Source organism: Pipistrellus kuhlii, unplaced genomic scaffold (genome assembly GCF_014108245.1).
Source record: "Pipistrellus kuhlii isolate mPipKuh1 unplaced genomic scaffold, mPipKuh1.p scaffold_m20_p_1, whole genome shotgun sequence".
In the NCBI taxonomy this organism is placed as follows: domain Eukaryota; kingdom Metazoa; phylum Chordata; class Mammalia; order Chiroptera; family Vespertilionidae; genus Pipistrellus; species Pipistrellus kuhlii.
The window spans coordinates 186,556,536-186,573,051 of NW_023425404.1; the positions used below are offsets into that span (position 1 = coordinate 186,556,536).

The window sequence follows — 16,516 nt, forward strand, 5'->3', positions numbered from 1 at the left end:
TTTGATAATTTATTATTTTTGTTAACCACATTTTTAGCAAATCTTTCTGTTAGAGAAACAGTCTAAGCACTATACTATGGAAAAAAATGTTAATTGTATTAATAGATAGTAGGGAATGATACTATATGTAGATCTTGGTCTTGGTTTCAGTATTAGGTGTTTTATGTGATGTACAAAAGTAATTAGTATAGTATGTAAAATGTGCATTTGACTTTCCATTCCTGTAACAGGCAGTAGACAAGTTACAAATTCTTTCTAAATCATAAATAAAATGTGTTTGGTGTGACCCATCAAAGGGTCTGTAATTACTTCCTTTCGCTTAAAGACTAAATACTGTACTCATTAATTCCTGGACACCCTTCTTCAACCTCTCCCCCTTTAAAAATATTTAAATGTTAAAGGAAATTTATAAATTGTGTGTATAGTTGGAGTTTAAATATACTTTGAAGCATAAATCTAGTATGTGATTTGAGAGAGTTAATTGGGCAAATTAAAGGGTATTTCAGGCTACTGGCATACTTCGGCGTGTAGGTAGTTATTAAATGATGCCTGGTGGCTTAAAGGACTTAATGTGCTTCTGTAAGTATCTGATTTTTGTTCCTGTGGAACAATTTACATGCTGATACAATATTTTAGATTACTTTTAAATTGGTTAACATTTTATCCTACATTAAGTATTGGCGACGTTATCTGCTAGAGTTTTAGTTAGGTTAAGAAAGTACTTGGTCCATCTTTTTCACAAAAAGGCAGCTCTTGTCAAATTTTTATGTTGCCTACTCATTGTTTCCAGTTTTGTAAGGCTGGCCACATCATATAAAACTGGCAATTTAATATTTTGTTAACATTTTTAGCAAATTTCTTAAGTCATTGATGTTATTGGCAAAGCTATGGCTTTAAAGCTCGTGTTCTCCAACCTTTGTTTTATAGATGTGGCAACTGATTACTAAACTGGTTATAATTTCCCATGTTCACCTAGGTCACAACAAGAAAATTAAAAACTTTTTCTATAATGTGTAGAAATTGTTTTTGAAGATTTTCTGAAGCAATACCTATAAATACTTGAGATTCTCTTCTGAATAACTTTTAATGGCCATCCCTCTGCTCAGATACTTTAAAGAAGTCCATTACTTTGTTAGTTCTGTTAGAAATGTTGAGTTAAAATCTGTTTCTAATTCTTCCTTCCAGAGCTGTTAGTAAAGACTGTTTCAGAATACCATTTAACTGTCACCTTCCTTTATTCTTAGGCTGTTTTCCCCTCAGCCTCCCCTTCTTTGACATGGTTTCTGGATATCCTAAACAACCTCTGCCAGGCATTCAGCACTCTGGTCTAAAATGGGCAGCGTGCAGTGGAACTTAAAATTCCGGGGGGACCAGACATGCCATCATTTCTGTTAATGCAACTTATGGCTAACATTATAACGAAATTTGATAACATAATATGATTTATATTAACCTTTCCAGCACGCTTTCAGCTTATATTAATCTTACTATAAATTTAAGGCTTCTAATTATTACATGATAGCTTTGTATATGGCTCAGGGCTGAGAAAAGACCCTTGGACCATGGAAATCTTTGGAGACTTCACACATTTAAATGTATCCATAGTTCATCCAATAACATTTAAAATATCAAAGGCATTTTTTAAATTGCTTAGGATAGGAATATCTAATATTATAATGAGAAACATGCATTGTTTTCAAATTCAGTTTTTATCTATTGAGTTTTAAAATAAAGTTAACATTTGATATATACTCCATTAAACATCTATTTAAATTTTATAGTTTCTTCTAATAGAGAAAGTATGGGAGGAGATAGTGTTCAGAATTTTTAGTAGCGGCCTGCTACCATACCTATGGGTAAGTGACCTTGGAGATAACCATTGCACGAGTGCTCAAGTTATCTTTCCATCGCCAAGACAAACGTGTTTATTGAGCATTTCTTATTGCAGTGAATTTCGGTACATACTGCTCAGATTATGGGAACTTATTTTGTTTACTTGCATTATTTAATTTGAACTTCGTAATTCCTCATTTTTAGGATATTTGAACTTAACCAGCAAAAATCTCTACCACCTATATCATTCACTTAGCCCAAACCTGAGAGTTACTTATATTTAGCAAAGTTGTTTTCTTTAATTACTATACGGGCACATTTTACTGTTTGAAAAGATGCTATTTTTATAGTCTTCGTTTATAATTAATAATAGACTAATAAATGGAATCTGATTGAGAACTCAAATCATAAACATGAGAAAACCACATTTATGTATGTTGGTTTTACATTTAATGTTTTCAAACCTAGCCCCCTGATTCCAGTTTTGTTTTGCTTGTAGTGTTCCTTTATAGAATTTCGGTAAAAACTGCTCAGTGATACCAGTCATTGTTCATTTCATTAAGCACTATCTCTGGAAGGCATTGTGTGAGACTATAAAAACAGGATAGCTTGAATAATGGGCCAGTTGTAGCTTTAAAAAATGTGCAAAGACCTGAGTTGTAAAGAAAGGTATAGTTAATGTGTTAGTGAAAAGATTAAAGACCTATAGTAATCATAAAGGGAAAGGTAGGTTAAGATTAGGCAAATATTCAAGAAAGTGATTTATAAATAAGCAAGTTAAATAGTTAAGAGTGAGTCATTGGACTCAGATTAGCTTACATCCCTGGTTCTAGCCAGTTGTCATGGCAGAATTCCTGATAGTATTTCAAACAAAGCTGGAAATACAAATTTATATATAAAATGTTAGAAATTACAGTTTCTTAATTTTTTGGTTCTCAGACTCTTAAAGCTGGGTTCTGGGCAGCTGTTTATAACTTCTGCATTAAATAATTGGAGAAGTTAGGTGAAGGAGGTTTAACCGGACTTTAAAACATTAATTTCTTAAGCATCTTTGATGATTAACAGCATTTCAAGCCATGGGCAGTTTTTAAAGTTGGGCTTAAGTACACCCAGTATAAAGTCACTTTTTAGCTCTACAGACAAATGTGTACAGTAGGTCCTCGGGTTACCTCAGAGCTCTGTTGCTATGGCATGACGTTTTCACCATGAGTCGGAACCCATCTACATAAGCACCTACGTCACATGGCACACATACACAACAGTAATGAAGTGAAACAGTAAAAAAATTTTTAAAAAAAGGAACAATTCCTGACCTTGTGGTAAATCATCTATACTAGTAAAAGAATACTACATGAATTGGTCATGATGCTTTCACAATAACAACCTAACAGCAGGCTGTGTGGGGTGACCAGGCCAGCAGAGTGGGTTGTTGAGGGACAACCAAAGACTGAACAGTCTGCGGGGTGACTAGGCCAGCAGGGGGGCAGTTGGGGGCGACCAGGCTGGCGCCGGGGTGGGATGGGGAGGTAGAGAAACGGGGGTGATCTGGCAGGTGTAGGAGCCAGTGGTACTGGATTGTGAGGAATGTCCAACTGCCAGTTTCGGCCCGATACCTGGGAAACGCAGTCGGACATCCCCCAAGGATTTTGGCTGGGCTGAGGGCACCAGGCCTCTAGTATCTAATAAAGAGGGAATATGCTAATTTGCCCTCATGCTATCACAAAGATGGCAGCACCCACAGCCAATAAGGGAATATGCTAACTGTCAAAGATAGGACTTAGGTCTGCTGGGGCAGCTGGCCACTCTGCGCCTGCCTTCGAAGTCCTCCAGTCCTCTAAGCCCCCCAGCCACCCAGGGCTGGCCCAAGGCGCAGGCAAGCCTCAGTGGCTGCCCAGCCACCCAAGGCTCAGGTAACCAGGACCAGCCTAGGCTTGTGCTGCCGGCAGTGGCAGCAACAGGTGTGATGGGGCGCCGCCTTCCCCTGATCAACAGGTCAACTCCTGCCCCTGAGGGCTCCTGGACTGTGAGAAGGGGCAGGCCAGGCTGAGGGATCCTCCCCTCCAATGCATGAATTTCATGCACTGGGCCTCTACTAAATAAAAAAAAAAAAAAAAAAAAAAAAAAAAAAAAACAACAACAAAAAACGGGAGGTCTGGTCACCTTATATTAGGCACCTGTGTGAATGAGGTGAGTCTGGTTCTCCATTCTGGCTTAAAGTTCACAAGAAAATGGGGGTGGGGGGTGGGGTGGGAACTGCACTGCATGCCAGGTCCGTAAGCGAGAAGGCGATCTTGTGTTACTTGTGACTTGTTTCTTTATTACCACGTGGATTTTCAGCGCAACCGTTTCTTGATTATGTTTTAAAATGGATCAGTGACATCCTAGTCAGAAGTGAACAGAATCCCAAAGTCACTTGTTCAGTGTTAGGATGCAAAATACTTCCAAACCAAAACGAAGCACGCATCTTCTTGCTGATGCACGTGAAATGCCTTCCCCCAGGTCTTGGCGCCTTTGCGGTATTCTCCGTGGACCCTGTGGCTGAGCTTAGGAAGGGCTGGAGCCAGGCCATATGTCACATGTCCCTCGTACCTACCCTGAGGCCTGGTGTGCACCTTTTCTGCAGGTATTTAAAAACTATAGCTGCTGTGGTTCTTGTATTTTCTTTTTAATAGTGCTGTTTCCTCCTTCCTCACTGAGATGATGGAACTTCTTGGGCCGGTCCTTTTACCCAGTTGGCCAGAAACCAGTTTGCCCAAGGAGGAAAGTAGGAATATGATGTAATAAACTGCCAACTCTGCCCTTATCCAGCAGTGAGATCCTGGATTTGTGACTTAGCTAACCTGCCTCATTGTTTATAAAGGGGGGTTGTTTTTAAAACCTAGCCAAAGGATTGATTTCACTAAACGAAATAATCCATATAAGTAATACCTGGTCCAGTGGATGGATACCTGTAAGTGAGAGGTATTTCTTGGGCCCTGACTAAGCCCAGTCTTGGACTCTGAAATATTTATTGTGACCTCCGTCCAGACAGGTTGCCTTGCTTAATCCCGGACTCTAGGATACTTAAAGTCACCTGGAAAGATATTCCCCTCTGTAAACAACGATGCTGCTATGAATATGACAAGATTTAGGAAACCTGAATCTTTTCCTTCCCTGATTATATGTCAGGGATGCTTGCAGGAAAGTTTCCAGAAAGAATGTCTTGAAGGAATCCCAAGCTTTTTGTGGGTAATCCACATGTTTCTGTGAGTTGTGTGGCTGTTACAGATTCTGTGCTGTGATCTGCTGAAGTCGGTGTCTGATTACAAGTAAGTGACCAAAATATTTGTCTGCGGGGGGAGGGGAGTAAAGTGGGGGTGGTGGGTGGGGGCAGTGCAGTTAGGTAGCAGGGACCTCAGACTTTTTGAACTGTTGGGCAGAAACAATTATTTTTCTTGTGTAGCTTCTTTTTCCAGTCCTATAAAGGAAGACAGACAAATAGTTCAATGACTAAAGTAAGGACATTCGCTTACTATATTTTATATTGAACAATAATACCGATAGTATTTATGTAGGTATGATATCTACCGAATCTTTTTTTTTTTCAAAATTAATTTTCAAATTTTCATTGTGAGAAGGAATATGAGGTATCTTTTGCCAAGTTTATCTGGTTAGTAACTATAAGCACTCTAGATCACAAAATCATACGTTTTATTATTATATTGGAACAATACAAACACCTACTAGACGTAACCTAAAAGTTGTCTGTGTTTTGGGGGTTTCCCAAAGAATTTCTAGGCCTGCTAGATTGATGTTTGAAGTTTAAAGTTTTCCTCTCTATTAAAAAATAGAAAACTTAGCAAAACTGATAAATGGCAGTTCATCACTTTCCCACTTTTTATTTCCAAGTCATTATCTCCTTTCTGAATATGGCATTGCAACCCTAGTTTCTCCCCCCCCGCCCCCCCTTTCTTTTCTTTTCTTTTTTTTTTTTAAACGTTTGGCACTAAAGCATTTGAGATAAGTCCTAGTGTTGCAGAAATCCTGAATCCTAGCACCCGGGGGTTAAAAGAAGTGCAGTGACAGGCTGTGAAATAGTGTTGTCATAACTTATCAGTGGCCAGTAAATAGGGTAGTTGCCTTCTGACACCGTTTTGAGTGAAGGCGGTCTAATTGCATTGCCTCTGTTTAGATAAGCATGTGGGACGTGTGAATGCTGTGGTTAAAGTATTTCCATTCTATGAGATTTGATTTCTCAAGTGATTTTTTCTTCCTAAGTTCCACTTTACTCAAAAGTTATTTGGACAATGTCGCTCACTGTATGTGTACATGGAGAAACAGCTCTAAGAGTGTATGAATCCAGTGGCTGTTAAGAATCAAAATTTGCAAATACATGATTGACAGTGGGTGATTTACCTCCATGCATCGCCCTATCCCCTTGCCCCCCAATATTAAAATCCTACGAAAACAATTCTGATTAAAAATTTGTAATCTTGCCAAAACCGGTTTGGCTCAGTGGATAGAGCGTCAGCCTGCAGACTGAAAGGTCCTGGGTTCGATTCCAGTCAGGGGCATGTGGGGAGTGTGCAGGAGGCAGCTGATCGATGTTTCTCTCCCATCGATGTTTCTAACTCTATCCTCTCTCTTCCTCTCTGTAAAAAATCAATAAAATATATTTTAAAAAAAGAATTTGTAATCTTTAGTTGTGTTATTTTTCATTGGAGAAGACTCCCTCCCTGCCAAATGAAGATCCCAGTTTCCAGGCATATCACATTCATGCTTCCAGCCTCATTGCTTCCTGTGGCATAAACAGCAAACACTTAACCCACCAAGCTGCACCACTCCGAGAGGAGGACTGCAGCTATTTGAGCTAATTTTTGCTTGCTTTGTCAATTCACATTTTCTACTGGATTGAAAATCCACTCTGGTTTGCAGTGGGGATGGGTTTTATCCTGATGATTCAACCTTTCTGATTTTCCACAGAGAAGAGTTTTAACCTTAGCAGTCATGTAGCACTTTAAAATGCAAAACAAGAATTTGACTCTGGCTCTTAAAATGATACTCTGTGTGCTGCTTTTGTGGGATGGGTGGGCCACATGAATGGATAGTTTTTGTTGCAATGGCAGCAGCTGTCATAAAATCAGTGCTGGAAGGGACCCCTGAAGACACCAATTTCACACCCTCCTTTTCGAAGAAAACCAAGGCCCTGAGATAGCTGGGTTCTCTTCAAGGCCATTCAGTTGGCTATTTTTTCATTCTAAGGGCTGACTTTCCTCCTTCCCGCAGTTATATATATATTGTAGCTTTTATGTATAATTCCAATTGATTTCTGCTTTCCCCTAGTAAACAAAAAACTGTTTCAATTATGCCAGGGGCATTAAAAGAATTTGGATAATAGTTAACCAAAATATTTGTGTGTATTAACGTAGTGATTTAACTGTGGAGGAAGTTTTTTGTATTGTTTTTACATATATATATATATGTAAAAAATGTATATATATATATATATATATATATATATATATATATATATATATATTTCAGAGAGGAAGGGAGAGAGAGAGAGAGAGAGAAACATCAGTGATGAGAGGAAATCATTGATTGCTTGCCTCCTGTACACCTCATAGTGGGGATCGAGCTCCCAACCCCGGCATGTGCCCTGACCAGGAATCGAACTGTGACCTCCTGGTTCATAGGTCAATGCTTAACCACTGAGCCGGGGCTAGAGGAACTTGTAACCTTTGTTAATTTCAGCCTTTTTTTTTCCTGGTCATTTGATTAGCATCTGATATAGATGTGAAATCTTAGTCCTTTACAACTAAAGATGAAGTATATTTCTCATTACATTTTCAGATAATGCATTACCATTTCTTGAGGAAAACTGTTGAATTGTGGGAGAAAAACGTGTTTTGATTTGCCCTACCATTTTTTGAACACGACTTTTATGTGCCAGGCACTGTGCTATTTCAGCACATAGGCACTAAACTTATCAGTTCTTCACAACAGCCCAGCCACGGAAAGTGAGGTGCAGTGAGGTTATGTAATCTAAGTCAGGTCTAGGACTAGTAAGTGAGAGAGGAGCTGGCTTTGAACTCTTGAAGGTGGGGGTGGCGTTGGGGAGAGTGGGGCCCCAAAGCCAACTATATCTAGAGTAATGTTCTTCCCTTTAACATACCTTGCCCCACTGCAAAGCTGAACTTCACTATCATATCTGTGCCACTCAGGATGTGCTCTTTTGAAGGCTCAGGATTTATGTAGAAACTAGAGACCTGCTGCACGATATTCGTGCAAGAATAGGCCCCTGGCTTCACTCCCGGTCAACTGGGAGCCAACAAATCCCTGCTTACCACCCCAGCTGCCCAGGAGATGGCAAGTTCCTGCCCCTGGCCACCTGAGAGCAGGCAAGTCCCTGCTCTGGCCGCCTGGAGCCAGCAAGTCTTTGATTCTGTCTGGAGCACCACTCCAGTAGCTCCCTCTGCCATCCCTCTTCCCCTCATATTAGGCTTTACACTGCTCTGCCTGCCTATGCAAATTAATCTCCATCTTTGTTGGGTTAATTTGCATACTCTGGCTGTGGGCATAGTGGAGTGATGGTTAATTTGCATGGCTCTTTTTTTTATTAGGTAAGATTGCAGTTCTACTCTACCTTTTCCTCCCTTTCCTCCTGCCCGTCTTGCCATGTTGGCAAATATCAAAAGCACACCCAGTCACACGTCCATATTTGAACTTTTAGTCCTTCCATCCTCATCCTGGAGGTTTTCTCTATGTTTCCTGACTTACTAAGCTATGCATTTTGAAAGATACTGTGTGATTCTCCCTCCCCCCAACTGGTGGGCAGAGTTATGACATTACTGGCATCTGTCACAGAGACATCACCAAGACATTGAACCATCAATCAGCGCATGCCAAAGTGCCCTGGAGCCCACCCCTTCCTGTTCCACCCTAGGTCCAACCTTTCCTGTTCCTCCCCTTAAAAAGACCCCCCGGACCAGCCACGTGTTGCTTCTCTCCATCGACATCCATGGAGGCAGCCCAGCTGGGTCCTCTTCCCGTCTCCCCACTCCTTCAATTCTGATTTCTCTACCTTTGTAATGAGTCCCACTTATTACTGGAGAATAAACTTTACTTTAAAATGTCTTGGTGGTCAGTTTCCTGCACCTCAAACCTTACAGATATTACATATATTTATGTTTATTATATGTTACATATATTCCCCCTTCATTTCCAGCTGTTACGGGAAGTTTTCAGGTCATCCGGATCTAGAAGTTGACCACTCCCCCTTAATCTTTAAATCGAGAGAAAATATAGCGGCCACATCACAGTACCGCCTAATGAATTATTTGTACAGATGTAGAAAAGATAAATATTTGCCGAACCCGGTTTGGCTCAGTAGTAGAGCATCGGTCTGTGGACCGAAAGGTCCCGGGTTCGATTCCGGTCAAGGGCATGGTTGCTGGCACATCCCCGATAGGGGGTGTGCAAGAGGCAACTGGTCCATGTTTCTAGTTCTCTGTCTCCCTTCCTCTCTGTAAAAAATCAATAAAGTATATTAAAAAAAAAAGATAAATATTTATTGATGTGAGCAGAGGAGTGAAGTTTAGTGAGCTTTCCCTGACATTGACATGCATGGGCCATCCAATTCTCCCTCTTTTCACAAATCTCACGTGAGCTCTGTGGGCATAATTAAATGGGCTTGATAAACCCTCTCTCTTTTCTTTTCCCTGGATACCTGACACCTAGCTGTCAGACTTTGAAACCTACACACTTCCTTGCCCAGGTTAACTTAGAACAGTGCAGCTGGCTCTTAGCCTCATGCCTCTCACACTCTCATGTTCCCTGTGGACACAGACAAGGTGGCTGAGACACTGAGCTGGGAGCCAGCGTGGCGGAGCCACAGTCTTCAGATGAATCTAAGCTATCCCTCACAGGGACCTGGCTTGAGGAGATGAGGATGTGGAACCACCTTTTTGCTCCGTGTCCTTACTACTTGACTGTTGAGCTTTAGTTTATCCCCTCATCTACTGGACAAGGGATAAAAGTAGCGCCTCATCTTCCCTCCGCCCCCAGGGAGGTCAGAATCTAAAGTCAGTCCTTATGGCGAAAAACATGATATACTATTAATAGTAGTCCAAATGAAATCTCCGCAAGAAGTGATGTGTTAGCTGTGATGTGTTAGCTGGGCTATTTTAAGGGGGGTAGGGGAGAAGGCCAGTTTTTCCTCCAATATTGAAAGAGCACGGTATTTAAGGTGATACTGTAATAGGCCATCACTCAGAGGCCATTTTGCAAACAAACAGCAAAATGAGAATTCCATTCACAAGAAACACTAAGAGGCAGGCAAATCTTAAGCAAACAGCAGGTTCACACCTATTTCATAGACTCAAGGTGTTTTCCCTCAGAGTGGTGGGCAGTTATTCAAACTGTTTATATTGGGTTTTCTGTTTTTCTGTGTGTTTGATGACACCTTGTAATTATCACGTTTAATTAATTGATTGCTATCTTGGATATGTGAGAATTACATTGGATAATCATTGTGACAAATGCTCCATAAACTAAGATCCCTGTGGTTGTCATTAATGCGATTCTCCAACTATACCAGGCAGGTGGTAGGTTTTCATATATCCCTTGAAGTTAGGTATGGCCATGTGACTTGCTTAGGCCAATGGGACAGAGCAGAAATGAGATGGTTACATTTGAGGAGAAGGGGTAAGTCAATATCAATATCCCTTCTCTCTCCCCCTCTGCGATGGCAACTTTCCAGAGTGTGGTGACCACAGATGGAGATGAACAAGAAATAAACGTGGTGTGGGAGCCACTGAATTTGGGGGATGTATAACTTAGCCCACCCTGACTGATGCACACACACACACATGCAGGTCTTACGTGGTCTTGTGCTATTTGACACAGGGCCTGAGCCAATCAACAAGGCTTATGGTAAGGGTACAATTTGAATAAAGTATTTAAAAGGAATACTTTTGAACTTTAACGGGAAAAAGATAGCCCCGGGATCCTTCAAGGATATGTTTGAGTCATGCCCTATTTTCACTAACCTAACATGAGCATTCATATAAAAAGGGGGAAAATTGCTACTTAGTGAGTCCCTTCTCTGTTCCTGGCACTAATTGCACAAATGAACTCATTCAATTCTAAGTAGCACTGGGGAGAACCTTGGGTATTATTTCTACTGCTCAATAGAGAAAGTAAGCCTGAGAGATATTCAGTGTCCCAGGTCACATAGCTAGCTAATAAGCAGATGAGAAAATTATTCTAGAGGCACAAAATGCTACTTTAATGTACGGTGACAACTTCAGCTTAAATTTGAAAATTGGATAGGGGTACCTGCTTGCTGAAGATGAGTTGCCCAACTTAAGGGTTAATTATTCTTATTCTGAGTTTAAAGGGGAAAATATAAATCATCCCCACTATACCTTGACCTTTCCGGTGCCTACCAGATAGTAGAAGCTCCAAGAAATTGTGTTCCAGCCATCTACTAATATTTAACAAACAACCTCAAATTGAGTGGGTTATACCAGCGTTTTTCAACCGCTGTTCCGCGGCACACTAGTGTGCCGCGAGATGTTGCCTGGTGTGCCGTAGGTGCAGACAAGACAAGAATTTTATAATTTTTCACTATTTTGTTTACTTAATATTTCATAATAAAGTAATTATAAAATACTTTCTTTGTGTTTATTTGATTCCTATTCAAGAGAATTACTTTATATATAGTCAATATAGGCACAGAGTTAAATTTTTTAACATTTTCTAATGGTGGTGTGCCTCGTGATTTTTTTCATGAAACAAGTGTGCCTTTGCCCAAAAAAGGTTGAAAAACACTGGGTTATACAACCATCGCTATATTCCGTGAATGTGGGGTCAGGTGATTGAAGAAGGCGTGGTGAGGGCTAGTTAGTAGCTCCCTGGCTGAAATCGCTTGAGGGGGTGGGCAGATCCACTGCCCACATGGGGCCCTCACCTGGTTAACTAGGGGCTGCTGGCCGAAGGCCGGAGCTCAGCTGGAGCTTTACGTGGCCCTTCATTGGGCAGCTTGGTCTTCATTGAATGGCTGGGTCCAAAGGGCTGTGCCAGAAGCTGCAGTGTTTCCCAGGACCTTGCCCCAGGAGCCGCTGAGCTTAAGTGCCGCCACAGCTTCTTGGCCAAGCCAGCCTGTTTCCAGGGGAGGGAAGTTAGACCACACCTGTTGAAAGGAGGGGCACCGGTGGATTGGCACCTGGCCTTACCCAGCCAAGAATGGCAAGTCCTCCTATTCCATGTGGTCCTGGGGCATGAGGTCAGCACAGGCGCTGGGCTGTGTGCTGACCAAGGTTCTACTCAGCTCAGCCCCGCAGCTGCTGCAGCTGGAGCAGCAGCTGGGCCCTGCCTGTCTCCAGTGGCCTCTCCCTGAACTGGGGAGCGCAGGCTGCAGAGCCAGCCGTGCGACCAGCTGTCCCTGGGGACTCTGCTTTTTCTTCCCTTTTTTCCCTTCTCTGTGTGTGTGTGTGTGTGTGTTGGTAACTTTTATCTATCAAGCTATTTATAGTTCTTGATTTTATTTTACTAATAATCCATTAAGTACTGGTTTCCATTCCCGCCACCCCCCCAGGTTTATTGAGATATGATTGAGACACAGCACCGTATAAGTTTAAGGTGGACAGCACAGTGACCTGTATTTAGCGGTAAGTGATTATCACAATAAGTTAACATCGCCACCTCATATATTTATGAAAAGCTTTTTCTCCTTGTGATGCGAACTTTTGCAGTGGCTCTCAGCCTTTCTAATGCCGGGACCTCTTAATACAGATCCTCATGTTGTGGTGACCCCCCAACTATAAAATTATTTTCCTTGCTACTTCCTAACTGTAATTTTGCTGCTGTTATGAATTGTAATGTAAATATCCGTGTTTTCTGATGGTCTTGGGCTCTACAGCAGCAACCCACAGGTTGAGAACCGCTATCAGGGTAACCTAAGACCATTGGAAAATACAGGTATTTACATTACGATTCATTAACAGTAGCAAAATCACAGTTATGAAGTAGCAACGAAAATAATTTTATGGTTGGGGTCACCACAACATGAGGAACTGTATTAAAGGATCACGGCATTAGAAAGGTTGAGAACCACTGCTTTAGGGTTTTACACTCAGCAGCTTTCAAATAGAGCAGTGCTAACTAAGTCATCATGCCATGCATAACATCCCCAGCACTTATTTACCTTATGATTGGAAGTTTGTACCTTTTGACCACCTTCATTCAATTCCTCTGCCCTCCACACTGGTCACAAATCTGATCTCTTTTCTGTGAGTTTTTTTTTTTTTTTTTTTTTTTAAGATTCTATATATAAGTGAGGTCATACAGTATTTGCCTTTTTCTATTTGACATATTTCACTTAATATAATGCCTTCCAGATCCATCCATGGTGTCTCAGGTGCCAAGATTTCTTTTTTATGGCATTAAAAATGGCACGAGTGGTATTCGTGTGTGTGTGTGTGTGTGTGTGTGTGTGAATGTGTGTGAATGTGTGTGTGACATTTCCTTTATCCATTCATCTGTCAGTGGACACCCAGGCTGTTTCCACATCTTGGCTGTTATAAATAGTGCTACATGGACTGCACTCTTCAAAGCCATTCCAATGCACAGCCTTAGCAAAACCTCTGGTTCTGTTAGTGAACAGAGCCGCTTCATGAATAAACTCGCCTCCTGTGCTAATTCTTTGGCTCTGGGCCCCCTGGTGTGAAGCAACTCGATGGCGAGTTTATTTATTTTGTCTTCTGGATTCTCTCTGGGAGTCCTGGCGAATGCTGAAATGGTTCCGCATGATGTAGAGACTATAGGTTTCTCTCCGGTTCCGGTTCAGCTTTTGTTTTATAACTTGGACTTTCCATACGTATCTTGCACAGACACATTTTTCTCTGTCCTTGAGGCATCTGTATCTATTCACTATGCAAGTGTTTAAAGTCTTATCTCGTCCCTCTCATTTTGCTCCTCATTCGACAGGACCAGCATGTCTCAGTGTGAACATTAAAGGATGTCCTACGTCTGTAAAAACCCTGATGTCAAAAAGGAAATGCCTACGGGCTTCAGCAAAACCCAGCAGACCGGTTTCTTTGCTGCAGAACTTCTCGGGACCTTTAACAAGTGACTGTGTATGTTGTGTTTCAGAGAAAATAGCGAAGGTCACTTTTTATGGACTGTCCGACCCTAGATCCTTTTCAGAGAGCACTCCCTCCTCCCCAAGCACTTATGTTCTTTGGGACACACTTGGGGAAATGTAGGCCTAACCTGATGCTCCTTTTGTGGTGATGGGGGAGGAGCACGGGGCACACCATTGTGTGAGTGTGTACGTTTCAGGTTTCTGCACACCTTCTCTTCCTCCAGGCAAAGTTGAGTGCTGCCCTCTCCTGGAGTCCTGGGGGGCAGCCTGGTAGAGTAAGAAAATGGGGTTCCATTGCAGTTTCTCCTCTTAGCTCTGTGATCCTGGGCAGGTTAGCTTCAATCTCCCAGGTATGATATGTGGTTTATACAACTTCCCGAGCTGTGGCAATGGTAATACACATACAGGTGGGGCTGGAGTAGGTGCGGGGATATGCCAGCTTCCCTTCCCAATCCTGGGTCGGATCCACCACTGGGGACAATGAATGAACGCGCTCGCCCCCTAGTGGGCATTGCTGTCTCTGCCACCCTAGTCCACCCATCCTGATAGAGGACTGGATGGCTCCTATATTGTTGGCTCCTTAGCGACTGTTCCCCATTGGTCTGTGGGTGATTCATTTTAGACAAATGAATCAATGAATTATTTGAATGAAGATGATACATTTGAGAGCAGAGATTGTGGGTTCTCTCACCAGCAAGAGACGAAGTACCATCCTCATTATACAGATGCTGGCCTTAAGGTCACACAATGTGACAGATAGGGTGACTCAGGGACTCATGGATGGGCTGTTTCCACCCAGCTGAATGCTCTGTAGACAACCAGAATATTCGCTATATCAGATGTGGCTCCTAAATGGGAGAGAAGAGAGGTGTGATGTGCCTGATTCTACCTATGATTCAAGTTTATCTCTAATCCCTATCGGCCTTGCAAATAGTAGGCAGTCAGTGATAACGAAAGTTATTGTTCACCAAGAGCACGGTCTGCCAGAAACCATTGCAAGGGTGTGACTTCTTTAATCCTTACGAAGAGCCTTGGAAGATGGCAGACTGTCTCTCAGTCCCGCGTTGGAGCAGAGAAAACAAGCCCAGAGCATTTGAATAACTTGCTTAAGATCACACAGCAAATGCAGGGCAAAATCAGCAATTAGACCAACACACTCTGATTTCGTACCTCGCCACTCCCCTCAACCCCCCCCCCCCCCCCCCCCGCCTTTTTAAACATCCCTTGTCGGCCACCTTAGTGGCAACAAGCATTTACTGGGTCCCCGCTATGTGCCCACCCCTGTGCCAGGAGCTGTGGAGGGCACAAAAGATTCATGAAACTATTTGGTATCTATGATTGCTCCAAAATTGGTTTTGACTTCTTAATAAATGGTAAAATCCCCTGAGGAAAAAACTGAATGAGGACGTTTAAAAGAGCAAGTTTTTCAGAGTAGGAAGAAACTGGTGAATAGCAGGCTGAAGGGCAAACATGTGTGAAAAAAGAACCAATGCAGGGAAAACCAACACTGTGTTAGTGACACATAGGATCTGTGTGCCTGTGAGCAGGAGGACGGCACAGGGGAGGAAGCCTGCAGGCTCCCGGGGACCATCAGGCAGTGCTAGAGGAGGAAGCCCTGCCTTGGGGGCAGCGTGGACCGGAATAGAAGCCGCTGTGTCAGGCAGGTGCAAATTGGAAGTGGGGAGATGCAGAGGCACGATCTGAGGAATACATTTACCCAAATATTGGATAAATAATAAATTATTAAATATGTTAAAAGCTAAAAGGATCTTTGTGTCTGCAAGGCTCTTACATTCAAGAGGGCAAAAATGGCAGGTTGGTCTGGTCTGAGAGGGTGCAGGGAAGGGGATGGAGCCGGTCTGGCTGGACCAGTCCTTCTGGAGATCACCGGGCCCAGGCCACACACAAGTCCCCGGGGAAGTGAAGGAACAAGGCAACAACACCGGGGCGGGAGAGAGGAAGTCCCTGTCCTGCTCTCCTTCTGTGCCCAGGAGCCCAGGGGAGGGAGCTCCCTCTGCCTGGCATGGGAGGTCTGTGCCCACCAAGGCCCTGTTTCCCCCCACCACCCGGGCTGCCCTCAGCCCCTCTCGGCCACTTGGTTTCCCCCCACCAGATGGCTGCGCGAGGGCTGGGAGAGCCCCTTGGAAGGTCGCCTCCTAAGCTCTGTGGCCCCTCTGCCACCACTCTCACTGGTTTCTACCCTGCGGGCAGGAAGGAAAGACTCAGATCCCATGGACAGTTAGGAAAGACTCGGGCCAGACACAGCTCAGCCCCTTGGTCAGCTGGGTGATCTGAGACAAGCGACTCCACAGCTGGTTTGTAAAAGGACAATGAGGATGGTTACACCTCGCTGGGCCCTGCAGGTGCTGTGGCAGGTCTGCTCTGCTAGGGTCTGCACTGGACGCTGGGCGGTCCTGCCCCATGGAAGTGATAGAGTCAGGGGCTCCACCTTTGGCCCCTCCCTACCTGTGTCTCCCCACCTGCTGGGCGTTTCCTCAAGCACCTCAGCAGCTTTAGTTCAGTCCATGGCCATCCTCCTCCTGGGAGATCATTGCT

At 43.1% G+C, this 16,516-nt stretch overlaps 1 long non-coding RNA gene across 1 annotated transcript; it reads left to right on the forward strand.

Annotated features, from left to right (window-relative positions):
* Positions 1–4,118: 4,118 nt before the first annotated feature.
* LOC123651437 lies at positions 4,119–15,728 on the forward strand. Its single transcript, XR_006740160.1, has 2 exons — positions 4,119–5,141; positions 13,804–15,728. It is a non-coding gene; the product is annotated as an uncharacterized LOC123651437 (long non-coding RNA).
* The last annotated feature ends 788 nt before the right edge of the window (positions 15,729–16,516 follow it).